The sequence below is a fragment of the Rhinichthys klamathensis genome, unplaced genomic scaffold, assembly GCF_029890125.1.
Source record: "Rhinichthys klamathensis goyatoka isolate OS25496 unplaced genomic scaffold, OSU_Roscu_1.1 h1tg000165l_1, whole genome shotgun sequence".
Classification (NCBI taxonomy): Eukaryota; Metazoa; Chordata; class Actinopteri; order Cypriniformes; family Leuciscidae; genus Rhinichthys; species Rhinichthys klamathensis.
In genome coordinates, this window is record NW_026606697.1 from 4097501 (window position 1) to 4106425 (window position 8925).

The window sequence follows — 8925 nt, forward strand, 5'->3', positions numbered from 1 at the left end:
ACCAGGCAACATTTTTCCAGTCTTCAACTGTCCAATTTTGGTGAGCTCTTGCAAATTGTAGCCTCTTTTTCCTATTTGTAGTGGAGATGAGTGGTACCCGGTGGGGTCTTCTGCTGTTGTAGCCCATCCGTCTCAAGGTTGTGCGTGTTGTGGCTTCACAAATGCTTTGCTGCATACCTCGGTTGTAGCGAGTGGTTATTTCAGTCAAAGTTGCTCTTCTATCAGCTTGAATCAGTCGGCCCATTCTCCTCTGACCTCTAGCATCAACAAGGCATTTTCGCCCACAGGACTGCCGCATACTGGATGTTTTTCCCTTTTCACACCATTCTTTGTAAACCCTAGAAATGGTTGTGCATGAAAATCCCAGTCACTGAGCAGATTGTGAAATACTCAAGACAGGCCCGTCTGGCTCCAACAACCATGCCACGCTCAAAACTGCTTAAATCACCTTTCTTTCCCATTCTGACATTCAGTTTGGAGTTCAGGAGGTTGTCTTAACCAGGACCACACCCCTAAATGCATTGAAGCAACTGCCATGTGATTGGTTGATTAGATAATTGCATTATTGAAAAATTGAACAGGTGTTCCTAATAATCCTTTAGGTGAGTGTATATCTGTGTCCATCTGTCTGTAAATATTATAGCACATAACTATCCGCACTTAACAGAACAAATAACAGAAAAAGCATAACAACAATCAGCAATCAATCAATCTGACAATTTTAGAAATGACAATCTGCAACTGTAAATACTAAACATGATTAAACAAAATAAAGCAGAACAAAAATAAGCTGTCTGTCTGTATATCTGTCTGTTTGACAATCTACCTATCTATTTGAAAATATATTATAACAAATAACAACCTGCAATTGTGAAGGCTAAACAAATAACAGAAAAAGCATAACAACAATCAGCAACCAATCAATCTGACAATATAAGAAATAACAATCTACAACTGTAAATCCTAAACATGATGACAAAAAAATAAAGTATAACAAAAAATACGTTTTCTGTATGTCTATAACTATAAATATATTACAACACATAATCTGCGATTGTGAATGCTAAACAAAATGATAACAAAAAAGCATAACAACAATCAGCAATCAATCAATCTGACAATTTTAGAAATAAAAATCTGTCTGTCTATCTACACTATATTGCCAAAAGTTTCGGGACGTCTGCCTTTACATGCACATGAACTTTAAGGACATCTATTTCTCACCACACCCCCTATTTCTCACGCTGAAGTGTCAACCCGGTTGGAAATGTTATGTTTTTATGTTAATGTTTTAATGTTTTTTTTTTTATGTTGTTTTTATGCAAATAGTGCTTTTCAAAACACTGTTGGAGACATGATTAATGTCCACAAATTCACCGCATGTCAGGCTATTGGCAGTCAGTGTGTGCCTGTGCTGACTGTACAGCTCTATTAACTTAAGTTATCTCGACGTCTGTGAAATTTCCATTCCTTTTTCTTTGATCCTCCATTGATACGGCTACAAGTTAACAAAACTGCAGAAGATAGTTTACAGCGTAACCCAGCAACGCACGCTGCTAGACAACCACTATAGTTCCGTGGCCATTCACATGCAAAGACCAGGCGTAGTAAAGCCTAGGCTTAAGTTTGGTTGGTGCAACCGACGTTAGGTCAACTCTCTTAACTAAGACCTACTTAGCAGTTACCATAATCCCCCCTCCACTAAACTTTACACTTGGCACAATGCAGTCAGGCAAGTACCGTTCTCCTGGCAACCGCCAAACCCAGACTCGTCCATCGGATTGCCAGACAGAGAAGCGTGATTCGTCACTTAAGAGAACACGTCTCCACTGCTCTAGAGTCCAGTGACGGTGTGCCTTACACCACTGCATCCGACGCTTTGCATTGCACTTGGTGATGTAAGGGTAGGATGCTGCTGCTGGGCCATGGAAACCCATTCCATGAAGCTCTACACACTGTTCTTGAGCTAATCTGAAGGCCACACGAAGTTTGGAGGTCTGTAGATATTGACTCTGCAGAAAGTTGGCGACTTCTGCACTGTGCGCCTCAGCATGCGCTGACCCCGCTCTGTGATTTTATGTGGCCTACAGTACCACTTCGTGGCTGAGTTGCTGTTGTTCCCAATTGCTTCCACTTTGTTATAATACCACTAACAGTTGATTGTGGAATATTTAGTAGTGAGGAAATTTCACAAATTGACTTATAGCACTGGCAACCTATCACGGTACCACGGTTGAATTCACTGAGCTCCTGAGAGAGATCCATTCACTGAGCTCCTGAGAGAGATCCATTCCTGAGAGAGATCCATTCAATGTTTGTAGACGCATCTCCATGCCTAGGTGCTTGATTTTATACAACTGTGGCCATGGAAGTGATTGGAACACGTGAATTCAATGATTTGGAGGTGTGTCACAATACTTTTGGCAATATAGTGCATCTATCTATATATCTGTCTGTCTGTAAATGGGTGATTCTCACGAAACCATTAAAACACCACAGCACTAATGATTTTAAATATTAAACATGTTATTTAGTAATATAAAAAAGCATCACAATAAAGACAATACTGATCTCTTCCTTGCACAATGTGTAATTTCAACGGGAATAATTTTATTTTCTATTTTACTGTACTTTCTGCGAAAATTATCATTAACGTAATGCGTCAAACTTAGCTGAATGTATGTTATGTTGTAATTTAAACAAATTCAAATAAAAAAAATCAGAAAAAAATAAATGGATGTTCTACTAGATTATTTCAGATGAAAGAAAAAATTATTTACTGAATATTCATGTATAATAATAATGTAAAAAAGTAGGAAAATTATGTGTCCATGACTGCGGTTCTCATCCTCCGCAACATTTTTTGAGGACTGTTAAAACTATTCAGAATTTAAATAAAGTTTGATTTTGAATAAAGAAGCACATGGGCCAGTTCCTTCAAGATGGCTACCAGGTAAGAAGATCTCTTTATATTTCTCCAATTAAAGGTACAATATGTAAGAATTTTCTAATAAAATATCCAAAAATCACTTGCAGTGTAATATATTTCCTGCAGTTGTGTACTTACAATATCCCAAAAGTCTCCAAAGATTTTTTATTTCATAGAAATTCCAATTTTAAATAAGTGGCCGTCCCGGAAAAAAATGTCCCCTGTCAATGACGCAATATCCGCGCTATCCTCGGTTTCCATTCATACTGCCATAGCCATGACGTAACCATGGCGACAGACGTGGATAACTGCGTAGTGCGTAACGTTTAGCTGCACGCAGTTCTTGTTTCTTTCAAACATAAGACCTTGGCAAGCAGACTTTGGGACAAACAAGGAGAACTAAAATGAGGATCAATATCAGCGTGGCGTTTTTGAGATGCCGAGAGCTCCACGTCAGCAACTAATTTGGACTTGACAGAGCTTCACGAGTCACGACTTGACAGCTTTATTAGACAGGTGAGCAAATGTACATAAAACAAATCGATGTTATACAGGTCCTTCTCAAAAAATTTGCATATTGTGATAAAGTTCATTATTTTCCATAATGTAATGATAAAAATTAAACTTTCATATATTTTAGATTCATTGCACACCAACTGAAATATTTCAGGTCTTTTATTGTTTTAATACTGATGATTTTGGCATACAGCTCATGAAAACCCAAAATTCCTATCTCAAAAAATTAGCATATCATGAAAAGGGTCTCTAAACGAGCTATTAACCTAATCATCTGAATCAACTAATTAACTCTAAACACCTGCAAAATATTCCTGAGGCTTTTAAAAACTCCCAGCCTGTTTCATTACTCAAAACCGCAATAATGGGTAAGACTGCCGACCTGACTGCTGTCCAGAAGGCCATCATTGACACCCTCAAGCAAGAGGGTAAGACAGAAAGACATTTCTGAACAAATAGGCTGTTCCCAGAGTGCTGTATCAAGGCACCTCAGTGGGAAGTCTGTGGGAAGGAAAAAGTGTGGCAAAAAACGCTGCACAACGAGAAGAGGTGACCGGACCCTGAGGAAGATTGTGGAGAAGGACCGATTCCAGACCTTGGGGGACCTGCGGAAGCAGTGGACTGAGTCTGGAGTAGAAACATCCAGAGCCACCGTGCACAGGCGTGTGCAGGAAATGGGCTACAGGTGCCGCATTCCCCAGGTCAAGCCACTTTTGAACCAGAAGCGGCAGAAGCGCCTGACCTGGGCTACAGAGAAGCAGCACTGGACTGTTGCTCAGTTTTGCATGTCATTCGGAAATCAAGGTGCCAGAGTCTGGAGGAAATGCCAAAATGCCTGAAGTCCAGTGTCAAGTACCCACAGTCAGTGATGGTCTGGGGTGCCATGTCAGCTGCTGGTGTTGGTCCACTGTGTTTTATCAAGGGCAGGGTCAATGCAGCAAGCTATCAGGAGATTTTGGAGCACTTCATGCTTCCATCTGCTGAAAAGCTTTATGGAGATGAAGATTTCATTTTTCAGCACGACCTGGCACCTGCTCACAGTGCCAAAACCACTGGTAAATGGTTTACTGACCATGGTATTACTGTGCTCAATTGGCCTGCCAGCTCTCCTGACCTGAACCCCATAGAGAATCTGTGGGATATTGTGAAGAGAAAGTTGAGAGACGCAAGACCCAACACTCTGGATGAGCTTAAGGCTGCTATCAAAGCATCCTGGGCCTCCATAACACCTCAGCAGTGCCACAGGCTGATTGCCTCCATGCCACGCCGCATTGAAGCAGTCATTTCTGCAAAAGGATTCCCGACCAAGTATTGAGTGCATAACTGAACATAATTATTTGAAGGTTGACTTTAAAAAAAAATTAAAATCACTTCTTTTATTGGTCGGATGAAATATGCTAATTTTTTGAGATAGGAATTTTGGGTTTTCATGAGCTGTATGCCAAAATCATCAGTATTAAAACAATAAAAGACCTGAAATATTTCAGTTGGTGTGCAATGAATCTAAAATATATGAAAGTTTCATTTTTATCATTACATTATGGAAAATAATGAACTTTATCACAATATGCTAATTTTTTGAGAAGGACCTGTATAACGTTAGCTCAACATGATGAAATGTTAGAATATGGTCAGTATGTTATTCTAATGTTGATCTACCTTACTGCTAGTTTTGTATAGGAAACGAACTAACACGTAGTATAACATTATAACTTTCAACACACATTTAAATGCCGTTTAGTGTGATAGTGTAACGTTAGACCAAGTGAAGCAGCGCTGCGTTACCTCACAAGTTTAATTCGTCTAACAAACTGACCTGTGTGAGTAATCCAGCACTTGCGGGTAGTTCGGTAGAATTAAATTTCCTTATTCCTTTATATCCGCGGGACTTGCGTGTGATATCTGTCTCTTTAGCAATCGCGACCTGCTTCATACCACTGTAATGTTAAAAAACATGAATGTTTGCACTCCTCCATAAACATTTTTAGATCCATCAGCTTGACAGCAAGTCCCATCATTCAGCTCATCACTGCGTCATAAACCTACGCCTTTGTTATTGTTGGAAACTGCGCCCTCTTGTGGCGAAAACAACCTACATATTGTGCCTTTAAATGTAAAATATTCACTTGTCAGAATGTGTACACGACATATTGATTATCATTACCGAAACAAGTAGTAATCTACATTTAGAAAATTGTTAGATTTACATATTTTTTTTATAAAATTGTACTTCATTAATGTCTAATTATATGCACTGAGTAAAAGATTAGCAAAGTCATCATGGATTCTCTATTGTTAGCAAAACATACCAAGGCACCTCATCCTCCGAAACACCATTCTCATATACTGCAACCATTTAAGGCCAGTTGCGGGTAAAGAGAACTTCTGTTTCGGAAATGAAAATTTAATCATTGTGTACTACTTTTAAATATACCTTGTGGATTTAATATTAATTCAAATATTTTTTCTAACTGTTGATATTTTGCTTCATGATTTGTTTCATTGTAGGCAGTCAGCAAGTGAGAAAAAAAAAGTTTTAGCAAAGGCCAGGTTGACAAAGTTCAGGGAAAAATTATACAGCAACCCAGAACTGCTCAAGGAGTACAGAAAGAAGGAGAGAGAGAGAGGTTAGGTTTGGAGATGTTGCAGGTGTAATCAGCAATAAACACTCTACAGTGTTAGGAAAAGTACATGAGCGTAACACCCCACAATTACACAATTTAACTTTTCACTGCATTTAAATACTTTATATAGCTGAAACTTCACTATATTGAGTAAAAACAGTGAAATGACAAACTTTAAATGAACTTGCAGTTACTGCTAGCTCACAATATCACACATAAAGTAAAATACAATAAGTTAAGCTAACTCATTTCATTTGAAGAAACCGATTGCCTCAATTCAATTAAGTTGATAAAAACAATAGTTATGAGTACTCTGAAATTATTTCAGTTGAGTTCACTAAAAGTAGATATACATTGCAGTCAAGAATTAAGTGATTATTGAGCATTAGTGATGAACACCTGCTGTTAACAAGCAGAATCACAGAAGGAAAGAGAAACACAAGAACTACAATTGTCTTCAGACAGTAGCCAAGTTTCCATCCACTTGTCAATCAAATTATCTGAAGTTCGGTAAAAAAAAAAACTCATGCGAATAAAGCTGGTGAAAGTTTTTTTTCATCCAACGGCTTTAAAGCGAATAAAAACCTGTGCATAATGACGTCACATGCTGTTTTGCGATCAAATTGGTATATCGAATTGATTTGAGACATTTGAAGGTGTTTCCATTCATTTTCGCACTGAATCGCACAACATTCAAGCAAACATTTGCGAACAAAGTTTTGCTAGACAAAATGGATCGTGCCATCTACCAACAAATGATCAATATTGCACAAGTTGTAGCCTAATAGTGCTTATGTGCGAGCTGATAGCGTCATATGTAAGGGATAATGTATAGCGAGGCGGTTGTTAGCCTGAAGGGGTTGTATTCGCTATAACAACCGCCTAGCTATACATTATCCCGCTTATTACATGGCTACCTACCAAATAAATCAATAATTTGACACAAAATATTGATTTAAAAAGGAGTTTATTGATTTAAAAATGATTGTATTGCTTCCGCTAAAGAAAATAGTCCATTCCGTCTCTGAACTGCGTCCATGGCAACGCTCTGTTTTTCATGGCAACGGCAGCGGTCTGTTATCAAGTAATAACAGACCGCATTCTACATTAGAATTCAACCAAGCCATGTAATAACAAGCTATAATAAGAAAACAACGACGCTATCAACACATTGCTATGATGATGCAAATGCACGTAAATGCTCGACGACAACGGAGGCGGCCTGTGGTGTGGGAACGACAGCGCTCCAAACAGTTCTGGGAGATCGTGGTTCAGAGACATCTCACGGAAACCCTTTGGTTGAAGCATTTTTTTACATCTGTCTTTGTTGACACCCGCCATGTGTGCGCAAACAGAGCGGAAATACTGGGCGGAAATGAACTAAAACTTCTTCTTCTATGTTTTGTGGCGTGTTGCAACCATAAAATGACCTAAAAATTAAATCGCAATTCATTATTTTTTCAGCAAAAAAACATTTCCATCAGCGTTTATCGCATAAGCCTTATATAGATCAAGATAAAATCCGATGAGACCGAACGCATTTCATTTAATTCGGATAAAAACGTGTGGATGGAAACATAGCTACAGTCGTAGATGAAATCAAATTAAGATAAAAGACGACATTAAATCTCTGAAGATCTCAGCAGAGGAGGATTAAACAACTCCACAAACAACATTACCAGCTTCACTTATTACTGACCAGATTGACTTTATTTCTGTCAGACATCTACATAAGTTGTTATTGAGAATGAACAGAGGCTTAGATGATGATGATGATGATGTATTGTTTCATTTAAAGACACCATGATATTGGTCAGTGTTTGTTTTAGTTGGGCTCTTGATCCTTGACTTTATAACACCAGATTTTCTCTGGCTGCTGAAACTGAGTGTTTATAAAACACATTTGTTATAGCACAAAAGCCAAAAGGAAATATGATCATCTGTCGGTGGTTGTGTTTTGATGATCAATTAGTGACTTGATTCCCTGATCTTTTCAGAGCCTAATCTCTGAATAAACAGGTCATGTATTACTTGTATTATACATTATAATAGAACTGTGATTCTACTGTAAGGTCCATTGTTGTGACAATCAGATTTTAAAAATCTCTATGGTATCATGCTGACTTACACAGACATCAAGAATCATCATATGAATCTCAACAATGGTGACCATTAAAAAACGATTCATGTTGGGAGCCATCGATAAGTTTTGTATAATGCTAGTACCCAGCATGCATTGCAGCATGAGTCGTTTTTGTAATGGTCACCAATGTTGAGATTCGTATGCTGATTCTTGATGTCTGTGTGAGTCTTGGTAATTCAATACATTTTCTGTGAAATGTTTACTGCACAAACTGTTTGTAAAGTCTTTCATAATATCTGATGGTCACAACAGTGCTGACACTTACTTGTAGAATCACAGTTTTGAATAAAACAAATGTAATGTTGTCCTTTTAATCAGAGATTAATCTCTGAATGAGATCAGTGAATCAAGTCACTAAATGATGATTGTCATCATGAATCTTTAACAATCAACACCCATTCATACTTTTCCTTGACTTTTGTGCCATAACATATTTGTTTTATAAACACTCAGTTACAGCAGCCAAAGATAAAATTGTATGCAAAAGTCAAGGGACAAGAGCACAACTTAAGCAAACGCTGATCTCCATCATGGTGACCTTAAACGAAACTCAAATCATCAACTTCTAAACCTCTGTTATTTCTAATAAGAACTTCTGTAGACGGATGGCAGTAATAAAGTCAAACTGGTTAATAATAAGTGAAGCTGATAATGCTGTTTGTGGAGTTGTTTAATCCTCCTCTGCTGAGATCTTCAGAGATTTAACATATTTT